The sequence below is a fragment of the Ambystoma mexicanum genome, chromosome 5p (genome assembly GCF_040938575.1).
Source record: "Ambystoma mexicanum isolate Mex_15411 chromosome 5p, UKY_AmexF1_1, whole genome shotgun sequence".
NCBI classification, from domain to species: Eukaryota; Metazoa; Chordata; class Amphibia; order Caudata; family Ambystomatidae; genus Ambystoma; species Ambystoma mexicanum.
Genome location: NC_090930.1, coordinates 1,379,288,052 through 1,379,313,133, shown reverse-complemented (window position 1 = coordinate 1,379,313,133; position 25,082 = coordinate 1,379,288,052).

The window sequence follows — 25,082 nt, the reverse complement described above, 5'->3', positions numbered from 1 at the left end:
GGAGCTTGATATCACATCACATGCCATAGGAAGGGTCTCAGGTTTGGTATTAGAAGCATTGAGATTTCACATCTCATGCTATCGGAAGGGTCTCAGGATTGGATTGGGAAGGAGTTGGATATTCCATCTCATGCTATAGGAAGGGTCTCAGGTTGGAATGGGAAGGAGTTGGATATCACATCTTATGCTATAGGGAGGGTCTCAGGTTTGGTATTAGAATTATTGAGATATCACATCTCATGCTATCGGAAGGGTCTCAGGATTGGAATAGGAAGGAGTTGGATATCAAATCTCATACTATAGGAAGGGTCTCATTTTTTGTAGAAGCATTGAGATATCACATCTCATGCTATAGGAAGGGTCTCAGGTTTGGAATGGGAAGCAGTTGGATATCACATCTCATGCTATAGGAAGGATCTCAGGTTTGGTATCAGAAGCATTGAGCTATCACATCTCATGCTATAGGAAGGGTCTCGGGATTGGAATGGGAAAGAGTTGGATATCACATCTCATGCGATAGGAAGGGTCTCAGGTTTGGTAGAAGCATTGAGATATCACATCTCATGCTATAGGAAGGGTCTCGGGATTGGAATGGGAAGGAGATGGATATCACATCTCATGCTATAGGAAGGGTCTCAGGATTGGAATGGGAAGGAGATGGATATCACATCTCATGCTATAGGAAGGGTCCCCGGTTTGGTAGAAGCATTGAGATGTCACATCTCATGCTATAGGAAGGGTCTGGTGATTGGAATGGGAAGGAGTTGCATTTCACATCTCATGCTATCGGAAGGGTCCCAGGTTTGGTAGTAGCATTGAGATATCACATCTCATGCTATAGGAAGGGTCTCAGGATTGGAATGGGAAGGAATTGGATAGCACATATTCTGCTATAGGAAGTGTCTCAGGATTGGAATAGGAAGGAATTGGATAGCACATCTCATGCTATAGGGAGGGTCCCAGTTTTGGTATTAGAAGCATTGAGATATCACATGTCATGCTATAGAAAGGGCCTCAGGTTTGTAATGGGAAGTAGTTGGATATCACATCTCATGATATTGGAAGGGTCTCAGGTTTGGTATTAGAAGCATTGAGATATCACATCTCATGCTATAGGAAGGGTCTCAGGATTGGAATGGGAAGGTGTTGGATATCACATCTCATGCTATAGGAAGGGTCTCAGGTTTGGTAGAAGCATTGAGATATCACATCTCATGCTATAGGACGGGTCTCCGGATTGGAATGGGAAGGAGTTGGATATAACATCTCATGTTATAGGAAGGGTCTCATGTTGGTATTAGAAGCATTGAGATATCACATCTCATGCTATAGGAAGGATCTCAGGTTTGATATTAGAAGCATTGATATATCACATCTCATGCTATAGGAAGGGTCTCAGGATTGGAATGGGAAGGAGTTGGATATCTCATGCTATAGACAGGGTCTCAGGTTTGGTATTAGAAGCATTGAGATGTCACATCTCATGCTATCGGAAGGGTCTCAGGATTGGAATGGGAGGGAGTTGGATATCACATCTCATGCTATAGGACGTGTCTCAGGTTTGGAATGCGAAGGAGTTGGATGTCACATCTCATGTTATAGGAAGGGTCTTAGGTTTGGTATTAGAAGGATTGGGATATCACAACTCGTGCTATAGGAAGGGTCTCAGGATTGGAATGGGAAGGAGCTGGATATCACATCTCATGCTATAAGAAGGGTCTCAGGTTTGGAATGGGAAGGAGTTAGATATCACATCTCATGTTATAGGAAGGATCTCAGGTTTGGTATTAGAAGCATTGAGATATCACATCTCATGGAAGGGTCTCAGGATTGGAATGGGAAGGAGTTGAATATCACATCTCATGTTATGGGTGGTGTCTCACGTTTGGTATTAGAAGCATTGAGATATCAAATCTCATACTGTAGGAAGGGACGCAGGATTGGAATGGGAAGGAGTTGTCTATCACATCTCATGCTATAGGACGGGTCTCAGGTTTGGAATGGTAAGGAGTTGGATATCACATCTCATGTTGTAGCAAGGGTCTCAGGTTTGGTATTAGAAGGATTGCGATATCACAACTCATGCTATAGGAAGGGTCTCAGGATTGGAATGGGAAGGAGTTGGATTGCACATCTCATGCTATAGGAAGGGTCTCAGGATTGGAATGGGAAGGAGTTGGATATCACATCTCATGCTAAAGGAAGAGTCTAAGGTTTGAAAAGGGAAGGATTTAGATATCACATCTCATGTTATAGGATGTTTCTCAGGGTTGGCTTTATGAGCATTGAGATATCACATCTCATGGAATAGAAAGGGTATCAGGATTGGAATGGGAAGGAGTTGGATATCACATCTCATGCTATAGGAAGGGTCTCAGGTTTGGAATGGGAAGGAGTTGGATATCACATCTCATGTTAAAGGAAAGATCTCAGGTTTGGTATTAGAAGCATTGAGATATCACATCTCATGCTATAGGAAGGGTCTCAGGATTGGAATGGGAAGGAGTTAGATATCTCATGCTATAGACAGGGTCTCAGGTTTGGTATTAGAAGCATTGAGATGTCACACCTCATGCTATCGGAAGGGTCTCAGGATTGGAATGTGAGGGAGTTGGATATCACATCTCATGCTATAGGACGTGTCTCAGGTTTGGAATGCGAAGGAGTTGGATATCACATCTCATGTTATAGGAAGGGTCTTAGGTTTGGTATTAGAAGGATTGGGATATCACAACTCATGCTATAGGAAAGGTCTCAGGATTGGAATGGGAAGGAGCTGGATATCACATCTCATGTTATAGGAAGGATCTCAGGTTTGGTATTAGAAGCATTGAGATATCACATCTCATGGTATAGGAAGGGTCTCAAGATTGGAATGGGAAGGAGTTGAATATCACATCTCATGTTATGGGTAGTGTCTCAGGTTTGGTATTAGAAGCATTGAGATATCAAATCTCATGCTGTAGGAAGGGACGCAGGATTGGAATGGGAAGGAGTTGTCTATCACATCTCATGCTATAGGACGGGGCTCAGGTTTGGAATGGTAAGGAGTTGGATATCACATCTCATGTTGTAGCAAGGGTCTCAGGTTTGGTATTAGAAGGATTGCGATATCACAACTCATGCTATAGGAAGGGTCTCAGGATTGGAATGGGAAGGAGTTGGATATCACATATCATGCTATAGGAAGGGTCTCAGGATTGGAATGGGAAGGAGTTGGATATCACATCTCATGCTAAAGGAAGGGTCTAAGGTTTGGAAAGGGAAGGATTTAGATATCACATCTCATGTTATAGGATGTTTCTCAGGGTTGGCTTTATAAGCATTGAGATATCACATCTCATGGTATAGGAAGGGTATCAGGATTGGAATGGGAAGGAGTTGGATATCACATCTCATGCTATACGAAGGATCTCAGGTTTGGAATGGGAAGGAGTTGGATATCACATCTCATGTTAAAGGAAAGATCTCAGGTTTGGTATTAGAAGCATTGAGATATCACATCTCATGCTGTAGGAAGGATTTCAGGTTTGGTATTAGAAGCATTGAGATATCAAATCTCATGCTGTAGGAAGGGACGCAGGATTGGAATGGGAAGGAGTTGGCTGTCACATCTCATGCTATAGGAAGAGTCCTGGTTTGGTATAAGAAGCATTGAGATATCACATCTCATGCTATAGGAGGCGTCACAGGATTGGAATGGGAAGGAGTTGGATATCACATCTCATGCTATAGGAAGGGTTTCAGGTTTGGTATTAGAAGCATTGAGATATCACATCTCATGCTATCGGAAGGGTCTCAGGATTAGAATGGGAAGGAGTTGGATATCACATCTCATGCTATAGGAGAGGTCTCAGGTTTGGAATGGGAAGGAGTTGGATATCACATCTCATGTTGTAGCAAGGGTCTCAGGTTTGGTATTAGAAGGATTGCGATATCACAACTCATGCTATAGGAAGGGTCTCAGGATTGGAATGGGAAGGAGTTGGATATCACATCTCATGCTATAGGAAGGGTCTCAGGATTGGAATGGGAAGGAGTTGGATATCACATCTCAGGCTAAAGGAAGGGTCTCAGGTTTGGAAAAGGAAGGATTTAGATATCACATCTCATGTTATAGGATGTTTCTCAGGGTTGGTTTTATAAGCATTGAGATATCACATCTCATGGTATAGGAAGGGTCTCAGGATTGGAATGGGAAGGAGTTGGATATCACATCTCATGCAATCGGAAGGGTCTCAGGATTGGAATGGGAAGGAGTTGGATATCAAATCTCATACTATATGAGGGGTCTCATTTTTGGTAGAAGCATTGAGATATCACATCTCATGCTATAGGAAGGGTCTCAGGTTTGGAATGGGAAGGAGTTGGATATCACATCTCATGCTATAGGAAGGATCTCAGGTTTGGTATTAGAAGCATTGAGCTATCACATCTCATGCTATAGGAAGGGTCTCGGGATTGGAATGGGAAAGAGTTGGATATCACATCTCATGCTATAGGAAGGGTCTCAGGTTTGGTAGAAGCATTGAGATATCACATCTCATGCTATAGGAAGGGTCTCGGGATTGGAATAGGAAGGGGATGGATATCACATCTAATGCTATAGGAAGGGTCTCAGGTTTGGAATGGGAAGGAGATGGATATCATATCTCATGCTATAGGAAGGGTCCCGGTTTGGTAGAAGCATTGAGATGTCACATCTCATGCTATTGGAAGGGTCTCAGGTTTGGAATGGGAAGGAGTTGAATAACACTTCTCATGTTATAGGAAGGATCTCAGGTTAGGTATTAGAACCATTGAGAAATCACATTTTATGCTATAGGAAGGGTCTCAGGATTGGAATGGGAAGGAGTTGGATATCACATCTCATGCTATACGAAGGGTCTCGGGTTTAGTAGAAGCATTGAGATATCACATCTCATGCTATAGGAAGGGTCTGGTGATTGGAATGGGAAGGAGTTGCATTTCACATCTCATGCTATCGGAAGGGTTCCAGGTTTGGTAGAAGCATTGAGATATCACATCTCATGCTATAGGAAGGGTCTCAGGATTGGAATGGGAAGGAATTGGATAGCCCATCTTCTGCTATAGGAAGTGTCTCAGGATTGGAATAGGAAGGAATTGGATAGCACCTCTCATGCTATAGGGAGGGTCCCCGTTTTGGTATTAGAAGCATTGAGATATCACATGTCATGCTATAAAAAGGGTCTCAGGTTTATAATGGGAAGTAGTTGGATATCACATCTCATGTTATTGGAAAGGTCTCAGGTTTGGTATTAGAAGCATTGAGATATCACATCTCATGCTATAGGAAGGGTCTCAGGATTGGAATAGGAAGGTGTTGGATATCACATCTCATGCTATAGGAAGGGTCTCAGGTTTGGTAGAAGCATTGAGATATCACATCTCATGTTATAGGAAGCGTCTCCGGATTGGAATGGGAAGGAGTTGGATATAACATCTCATGTTATAGGAAGGGTCTCAGGTTGGTATTAGAAGCATTGAGATATCACATCTCATGCTATAGGAAGGATCTCAGGTTTGGTATTAGAAGCATTCAGATATCACATCTCATGCTATAGGAAGGGTCTCAGGATTGGAATGGGAAGGAGTTGGATATCTCATGCTATAGAAAGGGTCTCAGGTTTGGTATTAGAAGCATTGAGATGTCACATCTCATGCAATCGGAAGGGTCTCAGGATTGGAATGGGAGGGAGTTGGATATCACATCTCATGCTATAGGACGTGTCTCAGGTTTGGAATGCGAAGGAGTTGGATATCACATCTCATGTTATAGGAAGGGTCCTAGGTTTGGTATTAGAAGGATTGGGATATCACAACTCATGCTATAGGAAGGGTCTCAGGATTGGAATGGGAAGGAGTTGGATATCACATCTCATGCTATAGGAAGGGTCTCAGGTTTGGAATGGGAAGGAGTTAGATATCACATCTCATGTTATAGGAAGGATCTCAGGTTTGGTATTAGAAGCATTGAGATATCACATCTCATGGTATAGGAAGGGTCTCAGGATTGGAATGGGAAGGAGTTGAATATCACATCTCATGTTATAGGTAGTGTCTCAGGTTTGGTATAAGAAGCATTGAGATATCAAATCTCATGCTGTAGGAAGGGACGCAGGATTGGAATGGGAAGGAGTTGGCTATCACATCTCATGCTATAGGAAGAGTCCTGGTTTGGTATAAGAAGCATTGAGATATCACATCTCATGCTATAGGAAGCGTCACAGGATTGGAATGGGAAGGAGTTGGATATCACATCTCATGCTATAGGAAGGGTCTCAGGTTTGGTATTAGAAGCATTTAGATATCACATCTCATGCTATCGGAAGGGTCTCAGGATTGGAATGGGAAGAAGTTGGATATCAAATCTCATGCTATAGGAAGGGTCTCAGGATTGGAATGGGAAGGTGTTGGATATCACATCTCATGCTATAGGAAGGGTCTCAGGTTTGGTAGAAGCATTGAGATATCACATCTCATGCTATAGGAGGGGTCTCAGGATTGGAATGAGAAGGAGTTGGATATCACGTCTCATGCTATAGACAGGGTCTCAGGTTTGGTATTAGATGCAGTGAGATATCAAATCTCATGCTGTAGGAAGGGACACAGGATTGGAAAGGGAAGGAGTTGGCTATTACATCTCATGCTATAGGAAGAGTCCAGATTTGGTATTAGATGCATTGAGATATCACATATCATCGTATAGGAAGGGTCTCAGGATTGGAATGGGAAGGAATTGGATGTCACATCTCATGCTATAGGAAGGGTCTCAGGTTTGCTATTAGAAGCATTGAGATATCACATCTCATGCTATCGGAAGGGTCTCAGGATTGGAATGGGAAGGAGTTGGATATCAAATCTCATGCTATAGGAAGGGTCTCAGGATTGGAATGGGAAGGTGTTGGATATCACATCTCATGCTATAGGAAGGGTTTCAGGTTTGGTAGAAGCATTGAGATATCACATCTCATGCTATAGGAGGGGTCTCAGGATTAGAATGAGAAGGAGTTGGATATCACGTCTCATGCTATAGACAGGGTCTCAGGTTTGGTATTAGATGCAGTGAGATATCAAATCTCATGCTGTAGGAAGGGTCTCAGGATTGGAATGGGAAGGAGTTGGATATCAAATCTCATGCTATAGGAAGGGTCTCAGGTTTGGAATGGGAAGGAGTTGGATATCACATCTCATGTTACAGGAAGGATCTCAGGTTTGGTATTAGAAGCATTGAGATATCACATCTCATGCTATAGGAAGGGTCTCAGGATTGGAATGGGAAGGAGTTGGATATCACATCTCATGTTACAGGAAGGATCTCAGGTTTGGTATTAGAAGCATTGAGATATCACATCTCATGCTATAGGAAGGGTCTCAGGTTTGGAATGGGAAGGAATTGGATGGCACATCTCATGCTATAGGAAGTGTCTCAGGATTGGCATGGGAAGGAATTGTATAGCACATCTTCTGCTATAGGAAGTGTCTCAGGATTGGAATGGGAAGGAATTGGATAGCACATCTCATGTTATAGGGCGGGTCTCAGGATTGGTATTAGAAGCATTGAGATATCACATCTCATGGTGGTATAGGAAGGGTCTCAGGATTGGAATGGGAAGGAGTAGGATATCACATCTCATGCTATAGGAAGGGTCTCAGGATTGGAATGGGAAGGAGCTTGATATCACATCACATGCCATAGGAAGGGTCTCAGGTTTGGTATTAGAAGCATTGAGATTTCACATCTCATGCTATCGGAAGGGTCTCAGGATTGGATTGGGAAGGAGTTGGATATTCCATCTCATGCTATAGGAAGGGTCTCAGGTTGGAATGGGAAGGAGTTGGATATCACATCTTATGCTATAGGGAGGGTCTCAGGTTTGGTATTAGAAGTATTGAGATATCACATCTCATGCTATCGGAAGGGTCTCAGGATTGGAATAGGAAGGAGTTGGATATCAAATCTCATACTATAGGAAGTGTCTCATTTTTTGTAGAAGCATTGAGATATCACATCTCATGCTATAGGAAGGGTCTCGGGATTGGAATGGGAAAGAGTTGGATATCACATCTCATGCTATAGGAAGGGTCTCAGGTTTGGTAGAAGCATTGAGATATCACATCTCATGCTATAGGAAGGGTCTCGGGATTGAAATGGGAAGGAGATGGATATCACATCTCATGCTATAGGAAGGGTCTCAGGATTGGAATAGGAAGGAATTGGATAGCACATCTCATGCTATAGGGAGGGTCCCAGTTTTGGTATTAGAAGCATTGAGATATCACATGTCATGCTATAGAAAGGGCCTCAGGTTTGTAATGGGAAGTAGTTGGATATCACATCTCATGATATTGGAAGGGTCTCAGGTTTGGTATTAGAAGCATTGAGATATCACATCTCATGCTATAGGAAGGGTCTCAGGATTGGAATGGGAAGGTGTTGGATATCACATCTCATGCTATAGGAAGGGTCTCAGGTTTGGTAGAAGCATTGAGATATCACATCTCATGCTATAGGAAGGGTCTCCGGATTGGAATGGGAAGGAGTTGGATATAACATCTCATGTTATAGGAAGGTTCTCAGGTTGGTATTAGAAGCATTGAGATATCACATCTCATGCTATAGGAAGGATCTCAGGTTTGGTATTAGAAGCATTGATATATCACATCGCATGCTATAGGAAGGGTCTCAGGATTGGAATGGGAAGGAGTTGGATATCTCATGCTATAGACAGGGTCTCAGGTTTGGTATTAGAAGCATTGAGATGTCACATCTCATGCTATCGGAAGGGTCTCAGGATTGGAATGGGAGGGAGTTGGATATCACATCTCATGCTATAGGAGGGGTCTCAGGTTTGGAATGGGAAGGAGTTGGATATTACATCTCATGTTAAAGGAAAGATCTCAGGTTTGGTATTAGATGCATTGAGATATCACATCTCATGCTATAGGAAGGGTCTCAGGATTGGAATGGGAAGGAGTTAGATATCTCGTGCTATAGACAGGGTCTCAGGTTTGGTATTAGAAGCATTGAGATGTCACATCTCATGCTATCGGAAGGGTCTCAGGATTGGAATGTGAGGGAGTTGGATATCACATCTCATGCTATAGGACGGGGCTCAGGTTTGGAATGGTAAGGAGTTGGATATCACATCTCATGTTGTAGCAAGGGTCTCAGGTTTGGTATTAGAAGGATTGCGATATCACAACTCATGCTATAGGAAGGGTCTCAGGATTGGAATGGGAAGGAGTTGGATATCACATATCATGCTATAGGAAGGGTCTCAGGATTGGAATGGGAAGGAGTTGGATATCACATCTCATGCTAAAGGAAGGGTCTAAGGTTTGGAAAGGGAAGGATTTAGATATCACATCTCATGTTATAGGATGTTTCTCAGGGTTGGCTTTATAAGCATTGAGATATCACATCTCGTGGTATAGGAAGGGTATCAGGATTGGAATGGGAAGGAGTTGGATATCACATCTCATGCTATAGGAAGGGTCTCAGGTTTGGAATGGGAAGGAGTTGGATATCACATCTCATGTTAAAGGAAAGATCTCAGGTTTGGTATTAGAAGCATTGAGATATCACATCTCATGCTATAGGAAGGGTCTCAGGATTGGAATGGGAAGGAGTTGGATGTAACATCTCATGTTATAGGAAGGGTCTCAGGTTGGTATTAGAAGCATTGAGATATCACATCTCATGCTATAGGAAGGGTTTCAGGTTTGGTATTAGAAGCATTGAGATATCACATCTCATGCTATCGGAAGAGTCTCAGGATTAGAATGGGAAGGAGTTGGATATCACATCTCATGTTGTAGCAAGGGTCTCAGGTTTGGTATTAGAAGGATTGCGATATCACAACTCATGCTATAGGAAGGGTCTCAGGATTGGAATGGGAAGGAGTTGGATATCACATCTCATGTTAAAGGAAAGATCTCAGGTTTGGTATTAGAAGCATTGAGATATCACAACTCATGCTATAGGAAGGGTCTCAGGATTGGAACGGGAAGGAGTTAGATATCACATATCATGCTATAGGAAGGGTCTCAGGATTGGAATGGGAAGGAGTTGGATATCACATCTCATGCTAAAGGAAGGGTCTAAGGTTTGGAAAGGGAAGGATTTAGATATCACATCTCATGTTATAGGATGTTTCTCAGGGTTGGCTTTATAAGCATTGAGATATCACATCTCATGGTATAGGAAGGGTATCAGGATTGGAGTGGGAAGGAGTTGGATATCACATCTCATGCTATAGGAAGGGTCTCAGGTTTGGAATGGGAAGGAGTTGGATATCACATCTCATGTTAAAGGAAAGATCTCAGGTTTGGTATTAGAAGCATTGAGATATCACATCTCATGCTATAGGAAGGGTCTCAGGATTGGAATGGGAAGGAGTTGGATGTAACATCTCATGTTATAGGAAGGGTCTCAGGTTGGTATTAGAAGCATTGAGATATCACATCTCATGCTATAGGAAGGGTTTCAGGTTTGGTATTAGAAGCATTGAGATATCACATCTCATGCTATAGGAGAGGTCTCAGGTTTGGAATGGGAAGGAGTTGGATATCACATCTCATGTTGTAGCAAGGGTCTCAGGTTTGGTATTAGAAGGATTGCGATATCACAACTCATGCTATAGGAAGGGTCTCAGGATTGGAATGGGAAGGAGTTGGATATCACATCTCATGCTATAGGAAGGGTCTCAGGATTGGAATGGGAAGGAGTTGGATATCACATCTCAGGCTAAAGGGAGGGTCTCAGGTTTGGAAAAGGAAGGATTTAGATATCACATCTCATGTTATAGGATGTTTCTCAGGGTTGGTTTTATAAGCATTGAGATATCACATCTCATGGTATAGGAAGGGTCTCAGGATTGGAATGGGAAGGAGTTGGATATCACATCTCATGCTATCGGAAGGGTCTCAGGATTGGAATGGGAAGGAGTTGGATATCAAATCTCATACTATAGGAGGGGTCTCATTTTTGGTAGAAGCATTGAGATATCACATCTCATGCTATAGGAAGGGTCTCAGGTTTGGAATGGGAAGGAGTTGGATATCACATCTCATGCTATAGGAAGGATCTCAGGTTTGGTATTAGAAGCATTGAGCTATCACATCTCATGCTATAGGAAGGGTCTCGGGATTGGAATGGGAAAGAGTTGGATATCACATCTCATGCTATAGGAAGGGTCTCAGGTTTGGTAGAAGCATTGAGATATCACATCTCATGCTATAGGAAGGGTCTCGGGATTGGAATGGGAAGGGGATGGATATCACATCACATGCTATAGGAAGGGTCTCAGGATTGGAATGGGAAGGAGATGGATATCATATCTCATGCTATAGGAAGGGTCCCGGTTTTGTAGAAGCATTGAGATGTCACATCTCATGCTATTGGAAGGGTCTCAGGTTTGGAATGGGAAGGAGTTGAATAACACTTCTCATGTTATAGGAAGGATCTCAGGTTAGGTATTAGAACCATTGAGAAATCACATTTTATGCTATAGGAAGGGTCTCAGGATTGGAATGGGAAGGAGTTGGATATCACATCTCATGCTATACGAAGGGTCTCGGCTTTAGTAGAAGCATTGAGATATCACATCTCATGCTATAGGAAGGGTCTGGTGATTGGAATGGGAAGGAGTTGCATTTCACATCTCATGCTATCGGAAGGGTCCCAGGTTTGGTAGAAGCATTGAGATATCACATCTCATGCTATAGGAAGGGTCTCAGGATTGGAATGGGAAGGAATTGGATAGCCCATCTTCTGCTATAGGAAGTGTCTCAGGATTGGAATAGGAAGGAATTGGATAGCACATCTCATGCTATAGGGAGGGTCCCCGTTTTGGTATTAGAAGCATTGAGATATCACATGTCATGCTATAGAAAGGGTCTCAGGTTTATATTGGGAAGTAGTTGGATATCACATCTCATGTTATTGGAAGGGTCTCAGGTTTGGTATTAGAAGCATTGAGATATCACATCTCATGCTATAGGAAGGGTCTCAGGATTGGAATAGGAAGGTGTTGGATATCACATCTCATGCTATAGGAAGGGTCTCAGGTTTGGTAGAAGCATTGAGATATCACATCTCATGCTATAGGAAGCGTCTCCGGATTGGAATGGGAAGGAGTTGGATATAACATCTCATGTTATAGGAAGGGTCTCAGGTTGGTATTAGAAGCATTGAGGCATCATATCTCATGCTATAGGAAGGATCTCAGGTTTGGTATTAGAAGCATTGAGATATCACATCTCATGCTATAGGAAGGGTCTCAGGATTGGAATGGGAAGGAGTTGGATATCTCATGCTATAGACAGGGTCTCAGGTTTGGTATTAGAAGCATTGAGATGTCACATCTCATGCTATCGGAAGGGTCTCAGGATTGGAATGGGAGGGAGTTGGATATCACATCTCATGCTATAGGACGTGTCTCAGGTTTGGAATGCGAAGGAGTTGGATATCACATCTCATGTTATAGGAAGGGTCCTAGGTTTGGTATTAGAAGGATTGGGATATCACAACTCGTGCTATAGGAAGGGTCTCAGGATTGGAATGGGAAGGAGTTGGATATCACATCTCATGCTATAGGAAGGGTCTCAGGTTTGGAATGGGAAGGAGTTAGATATCACATCTCATGTTATAGGAAGGATCTCAGGTTTGGTATTAGAAGCATTGAGATATCACATCTCATGGTATAGGAAGGGTCTCAGGATTTGAATGGTAAGGAGTTGAATATCACATCTCATGTTATGGGTAGTGTCTCAGGTTTGGTATTAGAAGCATTGAGATATCAAATCTCATACTGTAGGAAGGGACGCAGGATTGGAATGGGAAGGAGTTGTCTATCACATCTCATGCTATAGGACGGGTCTCAGGTTTGGAATGGTAAGGAGTTGGATATCACATCTCATGTTGTAGCAAGGGTCTCAGGTTTGGTATTAGAAGGATTGCGATATCACAACTCATGCTATAGGAAGGGTCTCAGGATTGGAATGGGAAGGAGTTGGATTTCACATCTCATGCTATAGGAAGGGTCTCAGGATTGGAATGGGAAGGAGTTGGATATCACATCTCATGCTAAAGGCAGGGTCTAAGGTTTGAAAAGGGAAGGATTTAGATATCACATCTCATGTTATAGGATGTTTCTCAGGGTTGGCTTTATGAGCATTGAGATATCACATCTCATGGTATAGGAAGGGTATCAGGATTGGAATGGGAAGGAGTTGGATATCACATCTCATGCTATAGGAAGGGTCTCAGGTTTGGAATGGGAAGGAGTTGGATATCACATCTCATGTTAAAGGAAAGATCTCAGGTTTGGTATTAGAAGCATTGAGATATCACATCTCATGCTATAGGAAGGGTCTCAGGATTGGAATGGGAAGGAGTTAGATATCTAATGCTATAGACAGGGTCTCAGGTTTGGTATTAGAAGCATTGAGATGTCACATCTCATGCTATCGGAAGGGTCTCAGGATTGGAATGTGAGGGAGTTGGATATCACATCTCATGCTATAGGACGTGTCTCAGGTTTGGAATGCGAAGGAGTTGGATATCACATCTCATGTTATAGGAAGGGTCTTAGGTTTGGTATTAGAAGGATTGGGATATCACAACTCGTGCTATAGGAAAGGTCTCAGGATTGGAATGGGAAGGAGCTGGATATCACATCTCATGTTATAGGAAGGATCTCAGGTTTGGTATTAGAAGCATTGAGATATCACATCTCATGGTATAGGAAGGGTCTCAAGATTGGAATGGGAAGGAGTTGAATATCACATCTCATGTTATGGGTAGTGTCTCAGGTTTGGTATTAGAAGCATTGAGATATCAAATCTCATGCTGTAGGAAGGGACGCAGGATTGGAATGGGAAGGAGTTGTCTATCACATCTCATGCTATAGGACGGGGCTCAGGTTTGGAATGGTAAGGAGTTGGATATCACATCTCATGTTGTAGCAAGGGTCTCAGGTTTGGTATTAGAAGGATTGCGATATCACAACTCATGCTATAGGAAGGGTCTCAGGATTGGAATGGGAAGGAGTTGGATATCACATATCATGCTATAGGAAGGGTCTCAGGATTGGAATGGGAAGGAGTTGGATATCACATCTCATGCTAAAGGAAGGGTCTAAGGTTTGGAAAGGGAAGGATTTAGATATCACATCTCATGTTATAGGATGTTTCTCAGGGTTGGCTTTATAAGCATTGAGATATCACATCTCATGGTATAGGAAGGGTATCAGGATTGGAATGGGAAGGAGTTAGATATCACATCTCATGCTATAGGAAGGGTCTCAGGTTTGGAATGGGAAGGAGTTGGATATCACATCTCATGTTAAAGGAAAGATCTCAGGTTTGGTATTAGAAGCATTGAGATATCACATCTCATGCTATAGGAAGGGTCTCAGGATTGGAATGGGAAGGAGTTGGATGTAACATCTCATGTTATGGGAAGGGTCTCAGGTTGGTATTAGAAGCATTGAGATATCACATCTCATGCTATAGGAAGGATTTCAGGTTTGGTATTAGAAGCATTGAGATATCAAATCTCATGCTGTAGGAAGGGACGCAGGATTGGAATGGGAAGGAGTTGGCTGTCACATCTCATGCTATAGGAAGAGTCCTGGTTTGGTATAAGAAGCATTGAGATATCACATCTCATGCTATAGGAGGCGTCACAGGATTGGAATGAGAGTTGGATATCACATCTCATGCTATAGGAAGGGTTTCAGGTTTGGTATTAGAAGCATTGAGATATCACATCTCATGCTATCGGAAGGGTCTCAGGATTAGAATGGGAAGGAGTTGGATATCACATCTCATGCTATAGGAGAGGTCTCAGGTTTGGAATGGGAAGGAGTTGGATATCACATCTCATGTTTTAGCAAGGGTCTCAGGTTTGGTATTAGAAGGATTGCGATATCACAACTCATGCTATAGGAAGGGTCTCAGGATTGGAATGGGAAGGAGTTGGATATCACATCTCAGGCTAAAGGAAGGGTCTCAGGTTTGGAAAAGGAAGGATTTAGATATCACATCTCATGTTATAGGATGTTTCTCAGGGTTGGTTTTATAAGCATTGAGATATCACATCTCATGGTATAGGAAGGGTCTCAGGATTGGAATGGGAAGGAGTTGGATATCACATCTCATGCTATTGGAAGGGTCTCAGGATTGGAATGGGAAGGAGTTGGATATCAAATCTCATACTATAGGAGGGGTCTCATTTTTGGTAGAAGCATTGAGATATCACATCTCATGCTATAGGAAGGGTCTCAGGTTTGGAATGGGAAGGAGTTGGATATCACATCTCATGCTATAGGAAGGATCTCAGGTTTGGTATTAGAAGCATTGAGCTATCACATCTCATGCTATAGGAAGGGTCTCGGGATTGGAATGGGAAAGAGTTGGATATCACATCTCATGCTATAGGAAGGGTCTCAGGTTTGGTAGAAGCATTGAGATATTACATCTCATGCTATAGGAAGGGTCTCGGGATTGGAATGGGAAGGGGATGGATATCACATCTCATGCTATAGGAAGGGTCTCAGGATTGGAATGGGAAGGAGATGGATATCATATCTCATGCTATAGGAAGGGTCCCGGTTTGGTAGAAGCATTGAGATATCACATCTCATGCTATAGGAAGGGTCTGGTGATTGGAATGGGAAGGAGTTGCATTTCACATCTCATGCTATCGGAAGGGTCCCAGGTTTGGTAGAAGCATTGAGATATCACATCTCATGCTATAGGAAGGGTCTCAGGATTGGAATGGGAAGGAATTGGATAGCCCATCTTCTGCTATAGGAAGTGTCTCAGGATTGGAATAGGAAGGAATTGGATAGCACATCTCATGCTATAGGGAGGGTCCCCGTTTTGGTATTAGAAGCATTGATATATCACATGTCATGCTATAAAAAGCGTCTCAGGTTCATAATGGGAAGTAGTTGGATATCACATCTCATGTTATTGGAAGGGTCTCAGGTTTGGTATTAGAAGCATTGAGATATCACATCTCATGCTATAGGAAGGGTCTCAGGATTGGAATAGGAAGGTGTTGGATATCACATCTCATGCTATAGGAAGGGTCTCAGGTTTGGTAGAAGCATTGAGATATCACATCTCATGTTATAGGAAGCGTCTCCGGATTGGAATGGGAAGGAGTTGGATATAACATCTCATGTTATAGGAAGGGTCTCAGGTTGGTATTAGAAGCATTGAGATATCACATCTCATGCTATAGGAAGGATCTCAGGTTTGGTATTAGAAGCATTCAGATATCACATCTCATGCTGTAGGAAGGGACGCAGGATTGGAATGGGAAGGAGTTGGCTGTCACATCTCATGCTATAGGAAGAGTCCTGGTTTGGTATAAGAAGCATTGAGATATCACATCTCATGCTATAGGAGGCGTCACAGGATTGGAATGGGAAGGAGTTGGATATCACATCTCATGCTATAGGAAGGGTTTCAGGTTTGGTATTAGAAGCATTGAGATATCACATCTCATGCTATCGGAAGGGTCTCAGGATTAGAATGGGAAGGAGTTGGATATCACATCTCATGCTATAGGAGAGGTCTCAGGTTTGGAATGGGAAGGAGTTGGATATCACATCTCATGTTGTAGCAAGGGTCTCAGGTTTGGTATTAGAAGGATTGCGATATCACAACTCATGCTATAGGAAGGGTCTCAGGATTGGAATGGGAAGGAGTTGGATATCACATCTCATGCTATAGGAAGGGTCTCAGGATTGGAATGGGAAGGAGTTGGATATCACATCTCAGGCTAAAGGAAGGGTCTCAGGTTTGGAAAAGGAAGGATTTAGATATCACATCTCATGTTATAGGATGTTTCTCAGGGTTGGTTTTATAAGCATTGAGATATCACATCTCATGGTATAGGAAGGTTCTCAGGATTGGAATGGGAAGGAGTTGGATATCACATCTCATGCTATCGGAAGGGTCTCAGGATTGGAATGGGAAAGAGTTGGTTATCAAATCTCATACTATAGGAGGGGTGTCATTTTTGGTAGAAGCATTGAGATATCACATCTCATGCTATAGGAAGGGTCTCAGGTTTGGAATGGGAAGGAGTTGGATATCACATCTCATGCTATAGGAAGGATCTCAGGTTTGGTATTAGAAGCATTGAGCTATCACATCTCATGCTATAGGAAGGGTCTCGGGATTGGAATGGGAAAGAGTTGGATATCACATCTCATGCTATAGGAAGGGTCTCAGGTTTGGTAGAAGCATTGAGATATCACATCTCATGCTATAGGAAGGGTCTCGGGATTGGAATGGGAAGGGGATGGATATCACATCTCATGCTATAGGAAGGGTCTCAGGATTGGAATGGGAAGGAGATGGATATCATATCTCATGCTTTAGGAAGGGTCCCGGTTTGGTAGAAGCATTGAGATGTCACATCTCATGCTATTGGAAGGGTCTCAGGTTTGGAATGGGAAGTAGTTGAATAATACTTCTCATGTTATAGGAAGGATCTCAGGTTAGGTATTAGAACCATTGAGAAATCACATTTTATGCTATAGGAAGGGTCTCAGGATTGGAATGGGAAGGAGTTGGATATCACATCTCATGCTATACGAAGGGTCTCGGGTTTAGTAGAAGCATTGAGATATCACATCTCATGCTATAGGAAGGGTCTGGTGATTGGAATGGGAAGGAGTTGCATTTCACATCTCATGCTATCGGAAGGGTCCCAGGTTTGGTAGAAGCATTGAGATATCACATCTCATGCTATAGGAAGGGTCTCAGGATTGGAATGGGAAGGAATTGGATAGCCCATCTTCTGCTATAGGAAGTGTCTCAGGATTGGAATAGGAAGGAATTGGATAGCACATCTCATGCTATAGGGAGGGTCCCCGTTTTGGTATTAGAAGCATTGAGATATCACATGTCATGCTATAGAAAGGGTCTCAGGTTTATAATGGAAAGTAGTTGGATATCACATCTCATGTTATTGGAAGGGTCTCAGGTTTGGTATTAGAAGCATTGAGATATCACATCTCATGCTATAGGAAGGGTCTCAGGATTGGAATAGGAAGGTGTTGGATATCACATCTCATGCTATAGGAAGGGTCTCAGGTTTGGTAGAAGCATTGAGATATCACATCTCATGCTATAGGAAGCGTCTCCGGATTGGAATGGGAAGGAGTTGGATATAACATCTCATGTTATAGGAAGGGTCTCAGGTTGGTATTAGAAGCATTGAGATATCACATCTCATGCTATAGGAAGGATCTCAGGTTTGGTATTAGAAGCATTGAGATATCACATCTCATGCTATAGGAAGGGTCTCAGGATTGGAATGGGAAGGAGTTGGATATCTCATGCTATAGAGAGGGTCTCAGGTTTGGTATTAGAAGCATTGAGATGTCACATCTCATGCTATCGGAAGGGTCTCAGGATTGGAATGGGAGGGAGTTGGATATCACATCTCATGCTATAGGACGTGTCTCAGGTTTGGAATGCGAAGGAGTTGGATATCACATCTCATGTTATAGGAAAGGTCTTAGGTTTGGTATTAGAAGGATTGGGATATCAAAACTCGTGCTATAGGAAGGGTCTCAGGATTGGAATGGGAAGGAGTTGGATATCACATCTCATGCTATAGGAAGGGTCTCAGGTTTGGAATGGGAAGGAGTTAGATATCACATCTCATGTTATAGGAAGGATCTCAGGTTTGGTATTAGAAGCATTGAGATATCACATCTCATGGTATAGGAAGGGTCTCAGGATTGGAATGGGAAGGAGTTGAATATCACATCTCATGTTATAGGTAGTGTCTCAGGTTTGGTATTAGAAGCATTGAGATATCAAATCTCATGCTGTAGGAAGGGACGCAGGATTGGAATGGGAAGGAGTTGGCTATCACATCTCATGCTATAGGAAGAGTCCTGGTTTGGAATAAGAAGCATTGAGATATCACATCTCATGCTATAGGAAGCGTCACAGGATTGGAATGGGAAGGAGTTGGATATCACATCTCATGCTATAGGAAGGGTCTCAGGTTTGGTATTAGAAGCATTGAGATATCACATCTCATGCTATCGGAAGGGTCTCAGGATTGGAATGGGAAGGAGTTGGATATCAAATCTCATGCTATAGGAAGGGTCTCAGGATTGGAATGGGAAGGTGTTGGATATCACATCTCATGCTATAGGAAGGGTTTCAGGTTTGGTAGAAGCATTGAGATATCACATCTCATGCTATAGGAGGGGTCTCAGGATTGGAATGAGAAGGAGTTGGATATCACGTCTCATGCTATAGACAGGGTCTCAGGTTTGGTATTAGATGCAGTGAGATATCAAATCTCATGCTGTAGGAAGGGACGCAGGATTGGAAAGGGAAGGAGTTGGCTATTACATCTCATGCTATAGGAAGAGTCCAGATTTGGTATTAGATGCATTGAGATATCACCTATCATCGTATAAGAAGGGCCTCAGGATTGGAATGGGAAGGAGTTGGATATCACATCTCATGCTATAGGAAGGGTCTCAGGTTTGGAATGGGAAGGAGTTGGATATCACATCTCATGTTACAGGAAGGATCTCAGGTTTGGCATTAGAAGCATTGAGATATCACATCTCATGCTATAGGAAGGGTCTCAGGATTGGAATGGGAAGGAGTTGGATATCACATCTCATGCCATAGGAAGGGTCTCAGGTTTGGAATGGGAAGGAATTGGATGGCACATCTCATGCTATAGGAAGTGTCTCAGGATTGGCATGGGAAGGAATTGGATAGCACATCTTCTGCTATAGGAAGTGTCTCAGGACTGGAATGGGAAGGAATTGGATAGCACATCTCATGTTATAGGGCGGGTCTCAGGATTGGTATTAGAAGCATAGAGATATCACATCTCATGGTGGTATAGGAAGGGTCTCAGGATTTGAATGGGAAGGAGTTGGATATCACATCTCATGCTATAGGAAGGGTCGCAGGATTGGAATGGGAAGGAGCTTGATATCACATCACATGCCATAGGAAGGGTCTCAGGTTTGGTATTAGAAGCATTGAGATTTCACATCTCCTGCTATCGGAAGGGTCTCAGGATTGGATTGGGAAGGAGTTGGATATTCCATCTCATGCTATAGGAAGGGTCTCAGGTTGGAATGGGAAGGAGTTGGATATCACATCTTATGCCATAGGAAGGGTCTCAGGTTTGATATTAGAAGTATTGAGATATCACATCTCATGCTATCGGAAGGGTCTCAGGATTGGAATAGGAAGGAGTTGGATATCAAATCTCATACTATAGGAAGGGTCTCATTTTTGGTAGAAGCATTGAGATATAACATCTCATTCTATAGGAAGGGTCTCAGGTTTGGAATGGGAAGGAGTTGGATATCACATCTCATGCTATAGGAAGGATCTCAGGTTTGGTATCAGAAGCATTGAGCTATCACATCTCATGCTATAGGAAGGGTCTCGGGATTGGAATGGGAAAGAGTTGGATATCACATCTCATGCTATAGGTAGGGTCTCAGGTTTGGTAGAAGCATTGAGATATGACATCTCATGCTATAGAAAGGGTCTCGGGATTGGAATGGGAAGGAGATGGATATCACATCTCATGCTATAGGAAGGGTCTCAGGATTGGAATGGGAAGGAGATGGATATCACATCTCATGCTATAGGAAGTGTCCCCGGTTTGGTAGAAGCATTGAGATGTCACATCTCATGCTATAGGAAGGGTCACAGGATTGGAATGGGAAGGAGTTGGATATCACATCTCATGCTATAGGAAGGGTCTCAGGTTTGGTATTAGAAGCATTGAGATATCACATCTCATGCTATCGGAAGGGTCTCAGGATTGGAATGGGAAGGAGTTGGATATCAAATCTCATGCTATAGGAAGGGTCTCAGGTTTGGTAGAAGCATTGAGATATCACATCTCATGCTATAGGAAGGGTCTCCAGATTGGAATGGGAAGGAGTTGGATATAACATCTCATGTTATAGGAAGGGTCTCAGGTTGGTATTAGAAGCATTGAGATATCACATCTCTTGCTATAGGAAGGATCTCAGGTTTGGTATTAGAAGCATTGATATATCACATCTCATGCTATAGGAAGGGTCTCAGGATTGGAATGGGAAGGAGTTGGATATCTCATGCTATAGACAGGGTCTCAGGTTTGGTATTAGAAGCATTGAGATGTCACATCTCATGCTATCGGAAGGGTCTCAGGATTGGAATGGGAGGGAGTTGGATATCACATCTCATGCTATAGGACGTGTCTCAGGTTTGGAATGCGAAGGAGTTGGATATCACATCTCATGTTATAGGAAGGGTCTTAGGTTTGGTATTAGAAGGATTGGGATATCACAACTCGTGCTATAGGAAGGGTCTCAGGATTGGAATGGGAAGGAGCTGGATATCACATCTCATGCTATAAGAAGGGTCTCAGGTTTGGAATGGGAAGGAGTTAGATATCACATCTCATGTTATAGGAAGGATCTCAGGTTTGGTATTAGAAGCATTGAGATATCACATCTCATGGTATAGGAAGGGTCTCAGGATTGGAATGGGAAGGAGTTGAATATCACATCTCATGTTATGGGTAGTGTCTCAGGTTTGGTATTAAAAGCATTGAGATATCAAATCTCATGCTGTAGGAAGGGACGCAGGATTGGAATGGGAAGGAGTTGTCTATCACATCTCATGCTATAGGACGGGTCTCAGGTTTGGAATGGTAAGGAGTTGGATATCACATCTCATGTTGTAGCAAGGGTCTCAGGTTTGGTATTAGAAGGATTGCGATATCACAACTCATGCTATAGTAAGGGTCTCAGGATTGGAATGGGATGGAGTTGGATATCACATCTCATGCTATAGGAAGGGTCTCAGGATTGGAATGGGAAGGAGTTGGATATCACATCTCATGCTAAAGGAAGGGTCTAAGGTTTAGAAAGGGAAGGATTTAGATATCACATCTCATGTTATAGGATGTTTCTCAGGGTTGGCTTTAAAAGCATTGAGATATCACATCTCATGGTATAGGAAGGGTATCAGGATTGGAATGGGAAGGAGTTGGATATCACATCTCATGCTATAAGAAGGGTCTCAGGTTTGGAATGGGAAGGAGTTGGATATAACATCTCATGTTATAGGAAGGGTCTCAGGTTGGTATTAGAAGCATTGAGATATCACATCTCATGCTATAGGAAGGATCTCAGGTTTGGTATTAGAAGCATTGAGATATCACATCTCATGCTATAGGAAGGGTCTCAGGATTGGCATGGGAAGGAGTTGGATATCACATCTCATGCTATAGGAAGGGTCTCAGGTTTGGAATGGGAAGGAGTTAGATATCACATCTCATGTTATAGGAAGTATCTCAGGTTTGGTATTAGAAGCATTGAGATATCACATCTCATGGTATAGGAAGGGTCTCAGGATTGGAATGGGAAGGAGTTGAATATCACATCTCATGTTATAGGTAGTGTCTCAGGTTTGTTATTAGAAGCATTGAGATATCAAATCTCATGCTGTAGGAAGGGACGCAGGATTGGAATGGGAAGGAGTTGGCTGTCACATCTCATGCTATAGGAAGAGTCCTGGTTTGGTATAAGAAGCATTGAGATATCACATCTCATGATATAGGAGGCGTCACAGGATTGGAATGGGAAGGAGTTGGATATCACATCTCATGCTATAGGAAGGGTTTCAGGTTTGGTATTAGAAGCATTGAGATATCACATCTCATGCTATCGGAAGGGTCTCAGGATTGGAATGGGAAGGAGTTGGATATCACATCTCATGCTATAGGACGGGTCTCAGGTTTGGAATGGGAAAGAGTTGGATATCACATCTCATGTTGTAGCAAGGGTCTCAGGTTTGGTATTAGAAGGATTGCGATATCACAACTCATGCTATAGGAAGGGTCTCAGGATTGGAATGGGAAGGAGTTGGATATCACATCTCATGCTATAGGAAGGGTCTCAGGATTGGAATGGGAAGGAGTTGGATATCACATCTCAGGCTAAAGGAAGGGTCTCGGGTTTGGAAAAGGAAGGATTTAGATATCACATCTCATGTTATAGGATGTTTCTCAGGGTTGGTTTTATAAGCATTGAGATATCACATCTCATGGTATAGGAAGGGTCTCAGGATTGGAATGGGGAGGAGTTGGATATCACATCTCATGCTATATGAAGGGTCTCAGGTTTGGAATGGGAAGGAGTTGGATATCACATTTCATGTTAAAGGAAGGATCTCAGGTTTGGTATTAGAAGCACTGAGATATCACATCTCATGCTATAGGAAGGGTCTCAGGATTGGAATGGGAAGGTGTTGGATATCACATCTCATGCTATAGAAAGGGTCGCAGGTTTGGTAGAAGCATTGAGATATCACATCTCATGCTATAGGAAGGGTCTCAGGATTGGAATGGGAAGGAGTTGGATATCACATCTCATGCTTTAGGAAAGGTCTCAGGTTTGGAATGGGAAGGAGTTGGATATCACATTTCATGTTAAAGGAAGGATCTCAGGTTTGGTATTAGAAGCATTGAGATATCACATCTCATGCTATAGGAAGGGTCTCAGGATTGGAATGGGAAGGAGTTGGATATCACATCTCATGCTATAGGAAGGGTCTCGGGTTTAGTTGAAGCATTGAGATATCACATCTCATGCTATAGGAAGGGTCTGGGGATAGGAATGGGAAGGAGTTGGATATCACATCTCATGCTATCGGAAGGGTCCCAGGTTTGGTAGAAGTATTGAGATATCACATCTCATGCTATAGGAAGGGTCTCAGGTTTGGAATGGGAAGGAATTGGATGGCACATCTCATGCTATAGGAAGTGTCTCAGGATTAGCATGGGAAGATATTGGAAAGCACATCTTCTGCTATAGGAAGTGTCTCAGGATTGGAATGGGAAGGAATTGGATAGCACATCTCATGCTATAGGAAGGGTCCCAGTTTTAGTATTAGAAGCATTGAGATATCAAATGTCATGCTATAGGAAGGGTCTCAGGTTTGTAATGGGAAGTAGTTGGATATCACATCTCATGTTATAGGAAGGGTCTCAGGTTTGGTATTAGAAGCATTGAGATATCACATCTCATGATATAGGAAGGATCTCAGGATTGGAATGGGAAGGTGTTGGATATCACATCTCATGCTATAGAAAGGGTCGCAGGTTTGGTAGAAGCATTGAGATATCACATCTCATGCTATAGGAAGGGTCTCAGGATTGGAATGGGAAGGAGTTGGATATAACATCTCATGTTATAGAAAGGGTCTCAGGTTAGTATTAGAAGCATTGAGAAATCACATCTCATGCTATAGGAGGGGTCTCAGGATTGGAATGAGACCGAGTTGGATATCACATCTCATGCTATAGACAGGGTCCCAGGTTTGGTATTAGACGCATTGAGATATCAAATCTCATGCTGTAGGAAGGGTCTCGGGATTGGAATGGGAAGGAGATGGATACCACATCTCATGCTACAGTAAGGGTCTCAAGATTGGAATGGGAAGGAGATGGATATCACATCTCATGCTATAGGAAGGGTCCCCGGTTTGGAATGGGAAGGAGTTGAATATCACATCTCATGTTATAGGAAGAATCTCAGGTTTGGTATTAGAACCATTGAGAAATCACATCTTATGCTATAGGAAGGGTCTCAGGGTTGGAATGGGAAGGAGTTGGATGTCACATCTCATGCTATAGGAAGGGTCTCTGGTTTAGTTGAAGCATTGAGATATCACATCTCATTCTATAGGAAGGGTCTGGGGATAGGAATGGGAAGGAATTGGATGGCACATCTCATGCTATAGGAAGTGTCTCAGGATTGGAATGGGAAGGAATTGGATAGCACATCTTCTGCTATAGGAAGTGTCTCAGGATTGGAATGGGAAGGAATTGGATAGCACATCTTCTGCTATAGGAAGTGTCTCAGGATTGGAATGGGAAGGAATTGGATAGCACATCTCATGCTATAGGAAGGGTCTCGGGTTTAGTTGAAGTATTGAGATATCACATCTCATGCTATAGGAAGGGTCCCAGGTTT